The sequence below is a fragment of the Bos taurus genome, chromosome 7, assembly GCF_002263795.3.
Source record: "Bos taurus isolate L1 Dominette 01449 registration number 42190680 breed Hereford chromosome 7, ARS-UCD2.0, whole genome shotgun sequence".
Classification (NCBI taxonomy): Eukaryota; Metazoa; Chordata; class Mammalia; order Artiodactyla; family Bovidae; genus Bos; species Bos taurus.
In genome coordinates, this window is record NC_037334.1 from 85,780,787 (window position 1) to 85,801,610 (window position 20,824).

At 36.1% G+C, this 20,824-nt stretch overlaps 1 pseudogene; it reads left to right on the forward strand.

The window, feature by feature from the left end:
• Positions 1-7,392: 7,392 nt before the first annotated feature.
• On the forward strand, positions 7,393-20,190 carry LOC786319 (tubulin beta chain-like; annotated as a pseudogene).
• The last annotated feature ends 634 nt before the right edge of the window (positions 20,191-20,824 follow it).

The window sequence follows — 20,824 nt, forward strand, 5'->3', positions numbered from 1 at the left end:
AGTCAAAGTTATGGTTTTTCCAGTAGTCATGTACAGATGTGAGAGTCAGATCATAAAAAAGGCTGAGCACCAAAGGATTGATATTTTCACACTGCAGTTCTAAAAAAATTCTTGAGAATCTATTGGACTGGAAGGAGACCAGACTAGTTAATCCTAAAAGAAATCAACCCTGAATATTCATTGGAATAACTGATGCTGAAGTTGAAGCTGCAATACAATACTTTGGCCACCTGATGTGAAGAGCTGACTGACTGAAAAAGACCCTGATGGTGGGAAAGATTGAAGGCAAAAGAAGACGAGGGCAGCAGAGGATGAGGTGGTTAGATAACATCATCAACTCAATGGACATGAATTTGAGCAAACTCTGGGAGGCAGTGAAGGATGGGAAGTCTGGGTACTGCAGTCCCTGGGGTCACTAGGAGTCGAACATGATGTAGGAATGAACAACAACAACTATAGTTGATTTACTATGTTGTGCTAGTTTCTGGTGTACAGAAAAGTGATGCAGTTTTATATATATATATTTATATATATATATACATATAATTTTTTATATTTTCTCGATTTTGTTTTATTACAGGATTTTGACTGTAGTTCCCTGTGCTATACAGTAGGGCCTTGTTGTCTGTCTATTTTATATATAGCAGTTTGTGTCTGCTAATCACAAACTCCTAATTTATCCTTCTCCCACCATGTTTCCTCTTTGATAACCAAAAATTTGTTTAATATGTATGTGAGTTTGTTTTGTGAATAGGCTTATTTGTATCATATCTTAGAGTCCACATATATATCATATCATATGGTATTTGTTAGACTACAGTTTTTGAAGTACCTATAATTAAAGCAATCATTCAGAAGGAAAATTTGTATCTGAGCATGCTTAAAGATGAAAACTGAAATTTTCAAGAATTATGCTGACTTCCTATTTCTACTTTTTTGATTAATGCTTAATATTTTATTAAATTTATCATGTAATTGACTTTTCTCTATTAATCTGCATAAAATAATATAAAAATCATTGTCATGAAAACCTAATTATTTAATTATTAATTATTTAATTAATTAATTATTTAATTAATCTTTTCATAACTTTAAATATAATTTTCAATTTTACAGACGATAATAGAGCAGTGTATAAACATTTATATAGGAGAACAAAAATAAACTTCTAAGCAGCCACAGTGTGCTAATACCTTATTCTTAGGGGAGATAGTATGTGATTATCTGCCACTACTCTGGGTGATTGATGTACTAGAATATATAGTCAAACTCATTTAGCCAGTGTCCTAGGGAGAGTGGTATTCTTTCGTTGTGTCTTTTTGATGGGGACTTAACTTCACATGTTTGACACTTAGTTGAGTAACACCTGTTGGGATTTGAAAATCCTTTCACAACAGGCAGGATTTTTCTATGCATAGGCTGGGAGAACTAAGATGGGCTCAGAGTAAGAAGATTTAAGAACTGTAGATTTGGAAAGGAATAAATTGAAGAAAGAATGTTAGTATGCATTATGACTGCTTTTTGTTCAAAATTCTAATTCAATGAAAATCAATTTGTTCATACTAAATGGATAAATGAGGCTATAACTGGTAGATTTAAAAGGTATTTCAAGGAAAATATTAATAACAAATTAATTAATTTAGCTTACAATTCAATCATCACTTATTTCAAAGATTAAATAATACGATAGTATAATATTAATGCCAAATTTTATAATATTGTTTATATATTGTTGATGTACATATCTTTACTTCTGGTATGCTAGGGAATCTTAGTGATCTTTATCTCCCTTCCTTAATTTATAAAGCCAGTCTTCCCCTCTGATTTATGGAAAAGCCAAAAACTGTATCTATATTTTTTTCTTTAAATCAGGGGAAAGAAACTGTCTTGCCTTTTCTTCCTATTGCATCAGTATAGATTTTCCCATTGTATATTCATTTGTACCACAATATTGTCCCTCACTTCTTTCCATTGATTATCTATATAGTAATACATTCCATCCCCCTAAACTTGACCACTCACTTCCTTTCCAGTCACTAATATGCATAGCCTTTTCAATCTAGGGAATCTTTTGTTTCATTTATAAACCTTTCATACAGAAAATATCAATTTATAATTTATAAAATATTTCTTTCAAAAAAATAAAAAAATAATCTCTAAAGAGAAATATAGTAAACTATTGCAATCATATTAAGGTTATCAGCAGGAATTATTTTGCCAGTCATATTTTTCTTCTACCTGAACATGCCAATCAATTTCCTCATAACAACCCTTACAAATCCTGTTCTACTCATTATTCTCATTCCAGTAAGATTTTGATTCAAAAAATTTTAATGATGATATTAATTGACACAAATATAATCCAATTCACAAAACAATGCTACAAATACTGGATAACATGACACAATGGGAATAATAAGAATATTTCTAGGCTTTAGGCAAAGTAAAATATGGATAGATACATGTAGAGTGTTAACTTGTTTTATAGAACAAGAAGGAAATATCAGTCAGTTGTTTACCACACAAAGATATTCATCTATGTAGCACTGCTATTGCTGCTAAGTCACTTCAGTCGTGTCCGACTCTGTGCGACCCTATAGATGACAGCTCACCAGGCTCCCTGTCCCTGGGATTCTCCAGGCAAGAACACTGGAGTGGGTTACCATTTCCTTCTCCAATGCATGAGAGTGAAAAGTGAAAGTGAAGTCGCTCAGTTGTGTCCGACTCTTAGAGACCCCAGGCTCCTCTGTCCATGGGATTTTCCAGGCAAGAGTACTGGAGTGGGGTGCCATTGCCTTCTCCGAGATATAAGATAGGCAGATAGTATTTTGTCATTACATATGAAATAAGGCTTTGAAGAAAAAATAAGATAAAAGGCATTATTTAATGTGTATATAGTATATGTGTGTGTTGTACATATATTTTTTTCAGATGCCCCCAAAATAGAAGGAAGGTATGAATTTTAAAACTATGTTGAAATTATGGCATTTGAATAAGGTCTTCAGGGAGGTGAAGAATTCCATCAGTCAAGGAAATGAGAAATAATCTGTAGGACTATGACTCTGTCATCTAGAGTAATATCTTAAAACATAAAAAGACAGTTATTCAAGCTTTCATTTATAGGAATACAGAAGAAAAGAATAACTAATGTGATAATTTATATAGTCATGATTCAAAATACTTTTTGCAGGTTGGCATACTACATAAGATTAGTAATAGAGAGAGAAATATATTCAAGCTTTGCATTTAAATTATAGTACCGCTGATGGAAAGCTCACTATTTAATTGTATTACTGTAATACTTTGATAGAAAATTAAAGTGATCCAAAGTCTGATTCTCTGCCACTGGCTATTGATATAAATGGAGGAGTATTGGTTTTGTTTTCAAATATTTGAAAGGAATATCATGCCTAATAAGGCATGTGTTCATGTCTTTTATCTTCCAAACCTTGAAAATAAAGGCACTGGCTAAAATGGTAGAAAATACAGTTTTTGCTCTATATAACTGTTTGTCAAAATCATACAGTTATAAAATTTAATCATGAGCTTTCCACTGTCATCTGCACATAGACAGATAATTTTCCTAGAATTTATGTTGTTAACATTATGTAAGTAATTTATAACATATACTAAATTGAACAGCTTCATGAAAAACTAAACCGCTTGGGTTTTCTTTATTTTTTGTTTCTTTTTTCTTACTAATCTCTCTCACCTAGATTAATATCTGAAACAAAACAGATCTTGATAAATATTGAATAAAAGAATTCATGAATAAGATAAGAAATAGTTACAATTAAATTACACAATTCTTATACATTATAGATTCAATTTATGCTTATAGAATAAATGTATGATATTAAAAATGTCTTCCAAATATAATCTCCTATATTTCTCTTCTGTTATATTTTATAGCCTCAAACAAATATTTCAAAAACATATTATATGAATAAAGCTTATATGTAAGATACTACATGAACAAAGACTGATTTGAAAAATAAATACTAGGGATCTCTAGATAATAGTCAAATTAGCCTTTGGTGAATTGATTCAATTATTTAACAATAATTACTTTTATTTTCAATTTTTTTCTTATTAGGCAGTTTGAATGTGAGTAATTTCAGATATAATACATTTTAAATGAAACAAGAAAGCAGATGTTACTAATTTGAAATAGGTAATTTCAGCCACAAAACAGATTGATAAAACTGTATAAATTAATATAAAAGGAGTAAAGGAAAATACTTTTAGATCTTTGTTTCACTAGGTGACAATCTCTTAAATAATCAAAGGAATTTACCACATTAAAAAAGACTCATTATGTTATGCTTAGATCTTCCTTGGTGGCTCAGAAGGTAAATACTCTGCCTGCAATGCGAGAGACCTGGGTTCAGTCTCTGGGTTGGGAAGATCCACTGGAGGAGGGCATGGCAACCCACTCCAGTATTCTTGCCTGGAGAATTCCCATGGACAGAGGAGCCTAGCAGGCTACTACAGTTCATGGGGTCACAAAGAGTAGGACATAACTGAGTGGCTAAGCACACACACGTTATGCTTTATAAAAACCACTAATTTTCACTGCTTTGTCACTCAAGTGGAAACTTTCATTAAAAACATCCAGTAACACTGGTAACTGTAAAATTTCTTATTTATTCCTTAATTTTTCTGCTTGTCACTTTTGCAATTAAGGACATATGAAGGCTGTTCTGATACAGTTACATTTTTCTGGCTTTCTAACCATTTATTTTCTTTTTCTCTATCTTTTCAATGACGTTGCTCTTCCCTTACTTCCTTAAGTCTTTTCTGTCATTCACTCATTTTACTAAACCTTACTGGGTGCAAATAACATACCATAAATGTATTAGACTTTGAGAATAAAAATAACTAATGTACGGTTTCTGAGTTCAGACGAGTATGTAATACAGAAAATAAAACCAGTATTTAATAGGGAGCTTGTTATGAAACACTGGATGATACAGAAATATAGGATCAGGGACTAGAATAAAGATGTCTAATTTAAGCTTTCTGACATATAAAGATAAAAACTGAGCTAGCAAAGTTAAGGAATAAATGAAAACAAATTGTCTGTATGCAATTGTCAACATAAGTATTTAAGGCAACAGAGCACAAAATCATATTGTAAAGGTTACTAGAAATCATAGTGATTACTGACAGCCCCAAGCCACAGAAGGAGGAAAGTCCTAAGACCTACACAGATGGGAGTAATCTGTTTTAAATAATTACACTAGCAAGAGACAGAAGTTTACCTGCAGAAAAATTTGGTTTTGTCAGAAAAATGGAAAGATTTACTGGATGATGGTCTCAATTTGTAAAGTGCACTGTAGTATGTGTGTGTGTGTGTGAAGAAAAAAAGATACCTGTTAAAAGTGAACTTGGTGTGAGTATGAAAAATTGGATGAGAATGGTTGCTGATCAAGACTCCTGAGAATGATTGGGAGGTAGTAGTGAATGACAACTAAAACTGGGAATAAGTACTGGTGCTTATTTGGACAACTGTATGTTTTCCTTCAGCAATGTTCATGGGTTTAGTATTGAGGCAGAGAAATCATAAAGTTGGATTTATCTAGAGGGGTGCTTTGAAGTTGGGAATATTGCAAGGGTAGAGCATGGAGATAGGTTAGATTAATCATAGGAGTGGTCATAGGTATACTGGGAAGGACCTAAAATACTGAATGGATTGATTCAATGGGGTGGGGGGTAGAAAAATGTTGATAGTCTCATAGTAGTAAAGAACAACTTCTTGATAAATAAAAACATCTGGGATCTTTAAAGTGTTTCTCCATTCTCTAATATTACATTAGAGCAAGTGCTATCAGATTTTCTTTAAGATATCTCTAGCACATCTTTTGGAGAAGGCAATGGCACCCCACTCCAGTACTCTTGCCTGGAAAATCCCATGGATGGGGGAGCCTGGAAGGCAGTCTATGGGGTCGCACAGAGTCGGACACAACTGAAGTAACTTAGCAGCAGCATCAGCAGCACATCTTTACTGTCTAGACAGTAATTTTTTATTAAATTTTTGCAAAATTGTCATGAATTTCAGGGGCATCACTGACCACAGAACCTTTGTACTCAATACAACCCTGGGTCTACTTCCATTTCAGTGACAAATTCACGATCAGCATGTATAATAAAATCCTAGGCTGCCACTGACCTTATCAAAACAGATCTCTATTCAAATATTATTATAACTTTTTTTCTAAACTCAATGGAAGATTTGAACCACATTTCCTTTAGTGATAATACCGTCACCTGGGCACTGTGATCACATTTTACTGAACATTAAGGATATTCTTCTATTATGTGCTGATAACTTCATCACAAAACACTTTTTATACTCTGAAGCTCTTCTTCTATATTACATGTTAACAGGTATTTTTTTCCTAAAAATATGTCACTCCAAATCCAACTGCATTAGGCTTAATGATTTCAGCTGCAGCCATAATTCCCCAGTATATTTTATACTATGTACCACAGCGCCTCAATGTGTCTCATAGCAAGTTTCTAATCTGCCCTTGCCCTGCTCACTCTATGAAGTGAAGTGAACTCGCTTAATCATGTCTGACTCTCTGTGACCCCATGGACTGTAGCCTGCCAGGTTCCTTCATCCATGGAATTTTCCAGTCAAAGATACTGGAGTCGGTTGCCATTTCCTTCTCCAGGGTATCGTCCCAACCCAGGGATTGAACCAGGTCTGCTGCATTGCAGGCAGACCACTGTCTAAGCCACCAGGCAAGTCCCCAAGCTTATTCTGTAGTAACCAACAAATATTTAAATGTAGTGTTACCATGTTTTCCACACCCACACAAGGAAGTGAAATGCACTTGAACAAACATGCTTTTTAGAGGGCTAGCTGGCTCCTTATTAACCGGGCTTCTTTGTGAGGCCAGTATAAATCAAGGGTCCTTATGACACCCATTAAGTGCTTTAGAAGTCAGAATTGATGACTAGAGCAGGTTTAGATTTCTCAGTTATCCTGTGGTAAATCTTTATTTAGCCTTAAAACATTTTTCCACGGGCCTGAACATCATTTCAGTAATGAAAAAGGATATTAACTATAGTTGCCATTAAACTACCTTTATGCTGGGCTTCCCTGGTGGCTCAGAGGTTAAAGCGTCTGCCTCCAGTGCGGGACTCCCGGGTTTGATCCCTGGGTCAGGAAGATCCCCTGGAGAAGGAAATGGCAACCCACTCCAGTACTATTGCCTGGAAAATCACATGGACAGAGGAGCATGGTAGGCTACAGTCCATGGGGTCGCAAAGAGTCGGATATGACTGAGTGACTTCACTTTCACTTTCATGCTAGGTTATTAAAGTTTCTTGGATCCATTTTATAAAAAAAAAATTACTTTGCTAATACACACATATTGTAACATGGTAAACCTTGATGACCTGTCAGAAATGACCAAAGTTTGTGTTACACAAGGACTGGAGTCTGGAAAATATTATAAATGTAGAAAAGTCCCTGGATAGAATCTTGTCCCAGCTATCTTATGTAACCAATTTATAGCATTGAGAGAACTCTTCAGTTCTCTGGTTCTATTTCTCTAATTGAAGAATAAATTAATTATAACATTAGAGATAATCATAAGGTTTTTATCATTCAATTTGTTAATATGGTGTATCACATTGATTTATTTGTGAATACTGAATCCTTGCATCCTTGGGATAAAGCCCACTTGGTCATGATGTATGATCTTTTTAATATGTTGTTGGATTCTGTTTGCTAGAATTTTGTTGAGGATTTTTGCATCTATTTTCACCTGTAATACTGGCTTGTAGTTTTCTTTTTTTGTGGCATCTTTGCCTGGTTTTGGTATTAGGGTGATGGTGGCCTCATAGAATGAGTTTGGGAATTTACCTTGCTCTGCAATATTCTGGAAGAGTTTGAGTAGGATAGGTGTTAGCTCTTCTCTAAATTTTTGGTAGAATTCACCTGTGAAGCCATCTGGTCCTTCGGTTTTGTTTGTTGGAAGATTTTTGATTACTGTTTTGATTTCCATGCTTGTGATAGGTCTGTTAAGATGTTCTATTTTTTTCTGGTTCAGTGTTGGAAGCTTATACTTTTCTAAGAATTTTTCCATTTTTTCCAAGTTGTCCATTTAATTGGCATACAATTGCTCATAGTAATCTCTTATGATCTTTTGTATTTCTGTGTTGTCTGTTGTGGTTTCTCCACTTTCATTTCTAATTTTATTGATTTGATTCTTCTCCCTTTTTTCCTTGATGAGTCTGGCTAACAGTTTGTCTGTTCTATTTATCTTCTCAAAGAACCAGCTTTTAGTTTTGTTGATTTTTACTATACTCTCCTTCATTTATTTTCCATTTATTTCTGCTCTGCTTTTTATGATTTCTTTCCTTCTACTAACTTTGGGGTTCTTTTTTTTTTTTTTTTTGAGTTGCTTTAGTTGTAAAGTTAGGATGTTTATTTGACATTTCTCTTGATTGAGGTAGGGCTTGTATTGCTATGAACCTCCATCTTGTATTGCTATGAATCCTTCAGCAATACTGAATCCCATAGGTTTTGGGTTGTTGTGTTTTCATTTGTTTCTATGCATATTTTGATTTCCTTTTTGATATTTTCTGTGATCTGTCAGTTATTCAGAAGTGTATTGTTTAGCCTCCATGTTTTTGTTTTTTTTTTTGGATAGGTTTTTTTTCTCCTGTAGTTGACATCTAATCTTACTGCATTGTGATCAGAAAAGATGCTTGAAGTGATTCCAAATTTTTTAAATTTACCAAGGCTAGATTTATGGCCAAGGATGTGATATGCTCTAGAGAGTGTTCCATGTGCACTTGAGAAAAAGGTGAAATCCATTGTCTTTGGGTGAAATGCCCTGTAGATATCAATTAGGTCTCACTGGTCTATTCTATCATTTAAAGCTTATATTTCCTTGCTAATTTTCTGTTTGGTTGATCTATCCATAGGTGTGAGTGGGGTATTAAATTCCCCCACTATTATTGTGTTACTGTTTATTTCCCCTTTCATACTTGTTAGCATTTGCCTTATGTATTGAGGTATTCCTATGTTGGGTGCATATATATTTATAATTGTTATATCTTCTTCTTGAATTGATCATTTGATCATTATGTAGTATCTTTGTCTTTTATCACAGTCTTTATTTCAAAGTCTATTTTATCTTATATGAGTATTGCTACTCCTGTTTTCTCTTGGTCCCTGTTTTCATGAAATATCTTTTTCCAGTCCTTCACTTTCAGTCTGTATGTGTCCCTAGGTTTGAGGTGGGTCTGGTCAGAATGGCTGCCATCAAAAACTCTACAAACAAAAAATGCTGGAAAGGGAGTGGAGAAAAGGGAACCCTTTTACACTGCTGGTGGGAATGCAAATTAGTACAGCCATTATAGAAATCAGTGTGGAGATTCCTTAAAAAACTGGAAATAGAACTGCCATATGATCCAGTAGTCCCACTGCTGGGCATACATACCAAGAAAACCAGAATTGAAAAAGACACATATATCCCAACATTCATTGCAGCACTGTTTACAATAGCTAGGACATGGAAGTAACCTAGATGTCCATCAGCAGATAAATGGATAAGGAAGTTGTGATACATAAACACAATGGAATATTACTCAGATACAAAAAAGAACACATCTGAGTCATTTCTAATGAGGTGGATGAAACTGCAGCCTATTATACAGAGTGAAGTAAGTTAGAAAGAGAAACACCAATACAGTATACTAACAGATACATGAGGAATTTAGAAAGACAGTAATAACCAACCTATATGCAAGACAGCAAAAGAGACACAGATGTAAAGAACAGACTTTTGGACTATGTGGGAGAAGGTGAGGGTGGGATGATTTGAGAGACTAACATTGAAACATGTATATTACTATATGTAAAATAGATAATCAGTGCAAGTTCAATGAATGAAGCAGGGAACACAAAGCTGGTGCTTCGGGACAACCCAAAGGGATGGGGTGGAGAGGGAGGTGTGTGAGGGTTTCAGGATGGGGTGACACATGTACACCTGTGGCCGATACATGTCAATGTATGGCAAAAACTACCACGGTATTGTAATTAGCCTCCAATTAAAATAAACAAATTAATTTTTTTTAAATGTAGAACTGAAGACAATTCCTGTTCTGAACTTCTATCATGTCAATATTTCACAACTGTTCAACTAGTAATTATTCAGATGATAGAGAGCAATAACAGATTGCAGTTAGAAATTATTCATTGAGTTTTCATACAAGGCATACTTCTGTCTGCACTTCAGGTCCTAGAGGATGAGGATCAAAAGGAATTCACGTTCTCTTCATCATACTCATGTTCAGTCATGTCCAACTCTTTGCTACCCCATGGACTATAGCCTGCCAGGCTCCTCTGTCCATGTAATTTTCCAGGCAACAGTACTAGAGCAGGTTGCCATTTCCTATTTCAGGGGATCTTCCCAATCCAGGGATTGAACCCTCACTTGTTTTATCTCCTGCACTGGCAGATGGCTTCTTTACCACTAGCACCACCATTCTCCCCTTAGGCTCCATTCAACATTGTGCAATCTAGAGTGGATAATAGTGGACCTTCTGAAAAGCATATGTTACAGGCAGTGTCAGCTCAGTTCAGTTGCTCAGTCATGTCCGACTCTTTGTGACCCCATGAATCGCAGCACACCAGGCCTCCCTGTCCATCACCAACTCCCAGAGTTCACTGAGACTCACGTCCATCGAGTCAGTGATGCCATCCAGCCATCTCATCCTCTGTCGTCCCCTTCTCCTCCTGTCCCCAATCCCTCCCAGCATCAGAGTCTTTTCCAATGAGTCAACTCTTTGCATGAGGTGGCCAAAGTACTGGAGTTTCAGCTTTAGCATCATTTCTTCCAAAGAAATCCCAGGGCTGATCTCATTCAGAATGGACTGGTTGGATCTCCTTGCAGTCAAAGGGACTCTCAAGAGTCTTCTCCAACACCACAGTTCAAAAGCATCAATTCTTTGGTGCTCAGCTTTCTTCACAGTCCAACTCTCACATCCATATATGACTACTGGAAAAACCATAGCCTTGACTAGTCGGACCTTTGTTGACAAAGTAACGTCTCTGCTTTTAGATATGCTATCTAGGTTGATCATAACTTTCCTTCCAAGGAGTAAGCGTCTTTTAATTTCATGGCTACAGTCACCATCTTCAGTGATTTTGGAGCCCAAAAAAGTAAAGTCTGACACTGTTTCCACTGTTTCCCCATCACAAATTGTAACTAGTATCAAATATAGATTACTTAACACAGTTATCACCCAATGGCTTTCAAAACAGTAATAACAAGACAGATCATGTGATAATTCAGAAGAGTCTCATCTCACCTGTGATCTTCCAAATTAATTTCATTTGCAAGGTATATTGCTATTTTGGGGTATCAATACAATGGAATCATTTAATAAAGTATCTTTCATAGTAAAACAACTGTTTAAAACAAGACTAATAGCCAGGACATGGAAGCAACCTAGATGTCCATCGGCAGATGAATGGATAAGAAAGCTGTGATACATATACACAATGGAATATTACTCAGCCATTAAAAAAATACATTTGAATTAGTTCTAATGAGGTGGATGAAACCGGAGACTATATTATACAGAGTGAAGTAAGTCAGAAAGAAAAATACCAATACAGTATATTAACACATATATGTGGAATTTAGAAAGATGGTAATGATGACCCTATATGCAAGACAGCAAAAGAGACACAGATGTATAGAACAGTCTTTTGGACTCTGTGAGAGAAGGCGAGGGTGGGATAATTTGAGAAAATAGCATTGACTCATGTATGTTATCATATGTGAAACAGATCGCCAGTCCAGGTTCAATGCATGAGACAGAGTGCTCAGGGCTGGTGCACTGGGATCACCCTGAGGGATGGGATAGGGAGAGAGGTGGGAGGGGGATTCAGGATGGGGAACACATGTACACCCATGGCTGATTCATGTCAATGTATGGCCAAAAACCACTATGATAAAGTAATTAGCCTCCAATTAAAATAAATAAATTAAATAAATAAAAGAAAAAAGAAAAACAACCATGCTTAAGACAAAAAAATAGACTAAAGGCCTCAAATGGAGTTACTTATGCAAAGCCTCAGCCACCAAACTGAGTCCTGACCTAAAAGGAGTTTCATCTCTCTCCAAAACAAATCAGTCAGTCAGGAATCACCATATCAGCACCGGTTAGGTATTCTGATAGACCCCTGACTTTCCCTAAAGGAAAGTTATCTTGAAATAACAACCCTTCTTTTTTGTCAAACAACTTCTTTGTTTATATTCCTTTCTGACTATAGAAGTCTTTATATATAGCTCCTCAGAACTACTTTACCTGATAGACTGGATAATGCCCAACTCATGGATCATTGAATAAACCCAATAACATCTTTAAAACTTGCTCAGTTGAATTTTTATTTTTAATACACCAAAATATGAAAAATGGAAAAGTTATTCATCAGAAATATATTTTATTATTTCTGTATAAGCATATTTATTTTGTTAGAGTCATATTCAAAAGTTATGAAGATAAACCAAAATGGAAAAAGCTAACACTTAGATTCTATATTTTATTTAATAAAAAAAAAAACTTCCTAAAATATATAACTTAACAATATTTAACTTTTTTAATTTTAAAAATTTAAACTGAACTCAACTGAAAAATTGTTTTGCTTGCCTATACTTCTAGACCTATATGTATATATGTCTAGGCTTTTGTGATATTTCATGTTCCAAGGGATATTGTCAATGATACTTAAGTATGTATTGCAAAAATCCATGTGGGTGAAATAAATGATCCTATTTTACAGACATTATACAAATTTGTTGTTTCACTTCCATACTTTCAGTCTATTTTTTTTTCCAGGACCAGTTCAAAATTTTACTTTTCAAGACTATGTGAAATTATTATTTTAATTTTTGAAATATTCTGAGACTGATATTCCTTCACAGCAGCAAATAAATCATAAAGATAGCAAAGGAGACTACTGCTTCTTACCTAGGTCAAATCACTAAAATGATCACAGCCAGAGATAAATTCTGCCATTTTCTAGTTTGGAGTCTAATTTATTCAATGACCCCCAGTCATAAATAATAGGTAGGAAAACACGAATTCAAAAAGCAATCTCCGTTTACTTAAGCAAGAGGAACGGTGATCTCCTCAAAAAGCTCCCAGGCTATAAGATTCAGAAAGACCACAGTCCTTTACAAAAGTAAAGAAACTTTTTAGTCATTTTTCCATATTCTATCCACTGCTCAAGCTTCTCCCAAATAACTTTCCCATATACTGAGGGTGCAGTCTTTAATCCCTCTGGTTTGTTTTAAAATTCTAAGTTCCAGCTGGAGACCTCTTTTAAGTTTAAGCCTTGTCTACTGGCTCTTCAAGTGGCTTCTGGATACTGACACCAGCAAATTACCCCCAGGGTATATGAAACTTTAAAGGACTGCTTATTACATGGGTTTGCAGATTCAACTTGGATATTGGTCTCTCTGTTTCTTGCTGAATTTCTTGAGAAATTAAATAAAACTTTATTTATTCATCTGTTATTTCTGTTTGCAAAGCTAAATTTTCAAAATACCTAATCTGCCATATTGCTTGACATAAACGTGTTCACTAGCCTTTACCTCTTATATCCCATTTTTATTCTCCAACTCCTTTGGGCAAAGCCCAAGGAAGATCTCCTGACACCATAGTGAATGACTAGCCTCTATCAGATTTCACAATAATAACAACAACTGAAGCAGTAGCCAATCCACCATTTTTGTTATTTGGCTCCCTCATTCACTCTAGCTTTTACAGATATTTCTGTACTATACTTTTATCAAAGTATGAGACATTTCACAAAGTATGAGACATTTCACAAAGTATGAGACACAAAGTAATGCTCTGTAAATGTATCTATGTCCTGACAATGATATATCGAGCATACTCTAAAATGTCTGATTAAAACAAAATCTTCCTTGTACTCTTATTGTTATAAAATACATGGCAGTGACTAGTATCAGATATAGTCTATGATTAAGAGAGGATAAGAAAGAGAAATGGTGGTGTGGTTGGGTATATCCAAAGTTAGAATATATAAACTAGGAATTTCAAAGTTGAGAAAATCTGAACACTAATTAAAATTGCTCTCACTATTTACAGAGCAGACATATATACACAGATACACACACACTCTCCATACTACTGTTTATACATCCTGTTTAAATGTACAGAACTGTTATTTTCTCACTCTCAATTTCTTTTCTTTACTACACCAAAAAGCTCAGTTTATTTCTCCCACAGCAGGTCTTTTTATATGGTGTCCCTCTGCCTAAAATTAATTTCCTATTCACCTGAATACCCTCATTTCTTACATAACTATCTTGCCTCAATTTTTCATGCTTTAAATTAAATATCATCTCCTCGGAAAAGCCTTACTTGGCTACCAATATAGGCACTTGCCTTTATTATTCACAATTTCTTCATACTACTGTTTTCTTCATAATATTTAGGAAATACAGCATTGTGCTTTTGTTGCTTCACCTCTAATTAATTGATTTATCTGTTTAACTGTTTATTTTGTGTTACTAATATCAGGTTATAAACTCTTGTCAGAGTTTGTTCACTAATAATATACTCAGCACTCAACAGCGAATCTACTCATCTAGTAGGCTCTGAATGTCATTAACTGAATAAACAAAAACGTTTATCTAATTTTATATGGTATGCTATATTATTCATCAGAGATGTGAACTAAACTCTCATTTATAGAATGAATAACAATATGACTCATTGTAACATCCTCCACTCAAAAAAATCCCCAGTTGTTTATAAGAACTTTTTACCATCTACTTTCAGAGGATTACTCACCACTGATTATTTGGAAGCAAAATATCAAACATCTGTGACTTGTCCTTGATCTGTTCAGTGTGGTTTCCTTGTCCTTAGTTCACTCTTTAGGCTTCATGCAGAGAACTGAGGAGAGATGAAAACAAAATACATTTCACAATGCCATAAACAAGTTTGTAAAATCATATGTTTACATATATACTCAATTTTATAAAAAATCAAAAAGCTTCATCTCACTGAATTTTACAAATACAATAAGGAATTCTGTGACATTTTTAACTGATTTATTTTTTCTCGATAGATTTTCTTTGTCTTGTTGGTTTTGAAAATCTGTTGTGCCTTTAGGAAAAGGGAATTTAACATTATTTTGTGGGTCATTTAGTGGATACATTTAATCAAATGGCTCATATTGTTTCTGAATTCTGATAATTTGTTACTAATATTTCCTTGTTGAACCTACTTGGATTGATATTTAATATCTATGAATTTTTTGTGATACTTTTCATATTTTTTTTTGCCCTTTATTCAGGAAAATATTCTCAATGTTAGCCTAAAAAACTTTAAAACTTAAAAGACTCAATCTTATGATTTTAGACTTACAGAGTTGCAAAATCATTACAGACAGTTCTATTGTGTCCTCTAAATTTGCTTTTGTGAATATTTATCTTACATAATATAGGACAATTATCAAAACTAAGAAATTAACTTTGTTACAGTACTATTAATGAAACTAAGAAACTAACTTTGGTGTAATACTATTGATAAAACTAGGAAAATAACTCTAGTTCAAACTGCTAAACAGTAGAATTTGTGCACAGTCCCCCCACCCCCAACAACCAATTAATAGACTTTCAGAACTGAGTGACTTTCACTTTCCTGTTCCAGGATCCAATCCAGAATCTCACCTTGCATTTAGTTGTTATATCACTTATCTGTGAAAATTTGCTGGTCTTTTCATGTATTTCAAGACCTTGAAGAGTAATGACCAGTTTATTTTTGCAATGGCCTCATTTTTAGTTTGTCTAATATTTTCTCAAGAGTATACTGAGGTAATACATTTTGGGGAAAGGGTACCATAGAAGTGATGGCTCTCGTTGCACCATATTAGGGTATACATTATGATGACAAGTATTACTCATGTTACTTTACCTTGATGAAGCATGTATCTGCGAGGATTCTACCTTATAAAGCTGATATTATTCCTTTTTTAATTACTAAATAATTGGGGGAAAATATTTTTGACAATACAAATATGACCAGTTCTCCTTAAATATTCACTGATTTTTACCACCTACTGAGGATCTTACCTGTAATAATCATTACTATAGTGTTCTAATGATGATTTTCTCTATATCTCATTCCTTCTACATTTATTTTTATATAAGGAAGAGATGTGGTTTCTCCCCATTTATTTGTTCAGTTAGTTATTTATGCATGTGGAACCCATGTTTATTTATTTTATTTGGAGGTTATAATTCTATTCTATCATTCATTATTTTGTTACTCAAGTTATTCCAGCAGCATTGTCCAGTGGGAGCTCTCTCAGGTTGGCTCCTGTGTTCTTTTAACATTCCCCCTTCTATTTTTCATAAAATTTATTCTTCTGATACTGCTAGATACTCTAGGCTCATCTCCTATTTTTCTTCCCACAGCCCTAAAATCAATATTTTCATGAAGGACCCCTGAATTTTTCTATTGAAAAATTATATTTAGAGACCAAGATCTGGACATAAGGTGTACTTATTGTTATTGCTTCTATTTCCTCTTAGTGAAAAGATCTAAGCATAGTATTTACCAATTCCTGCATACATACACATCTATAATTATGTATGCATGTTTGTTTGTAATCTGTCATCTACTTGCCTGTCACTTATCATCTATATGTCTATGCTGATACTCCAATCCAGCACCACAGGGCTTATTCTAATTTTCCCCATTTAGTTATTTATAAATTTCCCCCCCTAAAAGTCAAAATCTGGCTTTCATTGTGTACAAAGAATTTACTTATTTGTTTAACTCCCTTATAACAATAAAGTAGCTTTAGATTTGTTCAGGGAGAAACAAATCCAAGGGAGAAACACATTTACCAACATATCCAAGGGAGAAACACATTTACCGAGTGTTTACATTTCTTTATACATTCACTCTTATAATATCCAATCAAAACACTACTTTCCAAAATTATTAAAGATCAGATTCTCTTTTCTTCCATCCCCTCCAGTACTTTTTTTATCTCAATCATAGTTGTTATTTTGTTACACTCCATCTATCTCACCATTCTGATTTTTTAATTTAAAATTATATATAAAAATCAGTCAGTCGTGTATGGTCCCACAGGTTTTGACAAATTCACAGAACAGTTTATTCATCACTACAGTTTCACAAAGAACAGTTCAATCCCCAAAACAGGCTCTTTATATTCAGCCTCTGCCTCTCAAAACCCAATGCATGGTACCAACTGATTCAATTGATCTAATTTTCCATCCTTACAGTATTATATTTAGAAACCAAGATCTGGACATTAGGTATACTTATTATTGCTTCTATTGCTTCAAAAAGCATAGATGGATGGAATCATGGAAGGTATAGTATCTGGCATCTAACTGCATTTACTTAGCCAGTTATATTAGAGATTTTGGAAACATCTATTTGCAAGGACATACAAAAGTTTGTTCATCCATTCACTGGTTAGAAAATATTTGCTTTGTTTTCAATATTTGGCGACTGTGAATAAAGCTGTTATAAATATTCACAGAGTGTGTGTGAACATACATTTTCATTTCCCTTGGAGTAATACTGTTGGTTCATATGGCAAGCAGAATTACATTTGATTTTATAAAATACTGCCAAATGCTTTCTAATGTGGCTGTATAGTTTTGCATTTCTAATAGAAATATATGAAACTTCTAGTGCATTACATTATTGATATAACTTGGTATTGACAGTACTGTTATTGTTACTTTGCTTGTTTTGGCATTTTGATAGCTGTATAATTTACCTTCAGATCAGATCAGATCAGTTGCTCAGTCATGTCCGATTCTTTGAGACCCCATGAATCGCAGCACGCCAGGCCTCCCTGTCCATCACCAACTCCCGGAGTTCACCCAGACTCACGTCCATCGAGTCAGTGATGCCATCCAGCCATCTCATCCTCTGTCGTCCCCTTCTTCTCCTGCCCACAATCCCTCCCAGCATCAGAGTCTTTTCCAATGAGTCAACTCTTCCCATGAGGTGGCCAAAATACTGGAGTTTCAGCTTTAGCATCAGTCCTTCCAAAGAAATCCCAGGGCTGATCTCCTTCAGAATGGACTGGTTGGATCTCCTTGCAGTCCAAGGGACTCTCAACAGTCTTCTCCAACACCACAGTACAAAAGAATCAATTCTTCTGCGCTCAGCCTTCTTCACAGTCCAACTCTCACATCCATACATGACCACAGGAAAAACCAGAGCCTTGGCTTGACAGACCTTTGTTGGCAAAGTAATGTCTCTGCTTTTGAATATGCTATCTAGGTTGGTCATAACTTTCCTTCCAAGGAGTAAGTGTCTTTTAATTTCATGGCTGCAGTCATCATCTGTAGTGATTTTGGAGCCCAGAAAAATAGTCTGACACTGTTTCTACTGTTTCCCCATCTATTTCCCATGAAGTGGTGGGACCGGATGCCATGATCTTCATTTTCTGAATGTTGAGCTTTAAGCCAATTTTTTCACTCTCCACTTTCACTTTCATCAAGAGGCTTTTTAGTTCCTCTTCACTTTCTGCCATAAGGGTGGTGTCATCTGCATATCTGAGGTAATTTGCAACTCCCTAATGATTAATAATGTTGAGTTTCTTATGCTTATTTGCCACAATTCCATCTTCTCTGGTGATAACCTCTGGTGATATCTATCTTCAGCTCTTTCTAGCACATTTTGTTGGTTTTACTGAGTTTTGAGATTTAGATCTGTTTTTATATTTTGAAAGCAAGTCCTGAGATGGAAATTTTATTTGTAAATATTTTCTTTGACTGTATCTCTCTCAATTCACTTAATGGTATCATTGGCAGAAAAGTAATTTTAATTTCAAAAATTTCAATTTATCTTTATAAAAAGTTCAGTTCATCTTTTATTTTCTTTAATAGATTATACTTTTGCTGTTTGATCTAATATCTCTTTGCTCATATCATAGGTAAATTTTCTCCTAAATTTTTTTTCTAAAAAGAACATTTTTGTATATATTATAGTTTTATATTTTTCACTTTGAGCTACAAATAGTTTTGCATTATTTAAAAGTCCTGAAGGAGGAGGCTGAGAGCTGTCACTGCCTGTATGGCTTCCAGATAACTCACTCCCTGCCGGGGAGGGGCTGGATGGATCTGGGATGGTACTCTCCTCACCAGCAAGATCCAGGACTATCCAGATAGGAACATAAATATTTTTCCCAGGGCACCCTTGCTTGAGGTGTTGGACAGGAAAGTGGAGCCCTACACCACCACCTACTCAGTCCACCAGCCAGTAGAAAACACAAATGAGACCTATTGCATTGATAATTATTCTCTCCATTACATTTGATTCAGAACCATAAAGCTGACCTTGCCCACCTACCGTGACCTGACCCATCTGGCGTTGCCCACCATAAGTGGGGTCATTACCTGCCTGTCCTTCCTTGAACAACTCATTGCTGACCTGCCCAAGCCAGCATGAACATGGTCCCCTTTCCCTACCTGCACTTCTTCATGCCTGCTTTGCTCTGCTAAGCAGCCAGGGCAGCCAGCAGTACCAGGCCCTGACAATGTTGGAGCTCACCCAGTCGATGGCAGACACCAAGCATGTGATGTCACCTGTGACATCTGCCATGGTTGCTATCTGACTGTGGCCATCGTTTTCAGAAACTACACGTCCATGAAGCAGGTGGATGAGCAGACGCTTAACTTCCAAAACAAGAGCAGCCATTTTGTTAGGCAGACGACCAATATTATGAAAACAGCCGTCTGTGACATTCTGTCCGTGGGGGCCTAAAAATGTCCTCCATCTTCATTGGCAACAGCACAATACATAATATTTCTTATAATAGTCCAGTCAGATGGTGGGAGTTTACCGCACAGGACAAGGAGGAAGCCAGCGGAGAGCAGCCAGGAGCCCTCGGTGTTGCGTCTTGCCCCTCTCTCCCCAAGGCTTGGCCTGAGGCAGCTCCTGTGACTACCTAGCGACGGAACGACATCCGCCAGGCCTTTTCTAGCAAGCGGCTCTGAGTGGACACAGGTGAGCCCAATAAGCCCCGGGCCCTCCGAGCAGTGGATACCACAGCCCCACCTGGCCTGGGGAGGGCTGACAAGGAGGAGAGAAGTGCACTTAGGAGCAGGAAGCTGCTGACTGAAGTGCCCCTGAAAGCCCGCTGGGTGAGAAAAGGCAGCGTCTTCAGCACTGGCGTCTCCAAGCAAGACGTGGAACTGGGCCCAGAGATGACTTCCAGTGGTTCTGAGCAAGACTGCCCGTTAATCCCTACAACTCCTCCGCCCCCAGTATCCTCCACAAAAGCGGACTCCTGCTGGTCCTGCTCAAGGCCTGCACCCAGCACCAGATGATTTTTCTGGCGTTGAGCTTCAGAGGGTTGCAGATATGCCTTACCTTCAAGCGCTCCTTCTGGAACTTTTGTTGTTGTTAATTTCCTCTTCCAGCCCCAGCAGCATCCAGCACAGGATCAGCATGACACCTTCTGCCTGGGATATCCAGTCAAGGCCCTGCAGTTACCAATGAACTACATCCAACGGGTCAAGCAGGCCTGGTCTCGGGTCTGCCGTGGGCCACTCACTGGGGAACAACCTGGACTGCCAGAGTGGGAAAGAGGCAGGTAAAAAAAAAAAAAAAAAAACCCGCTGTGCGCATCTGCGCACCACGTCCTTCAGTCCATGCGCTCTGCAGACCCGCCCTGAGGAAGCCGGTGGCGCTATGCCGTGTACCTCACCACAGACAGTGTGTTCCTAAACCACAGCCTGGACGCCTCACACCT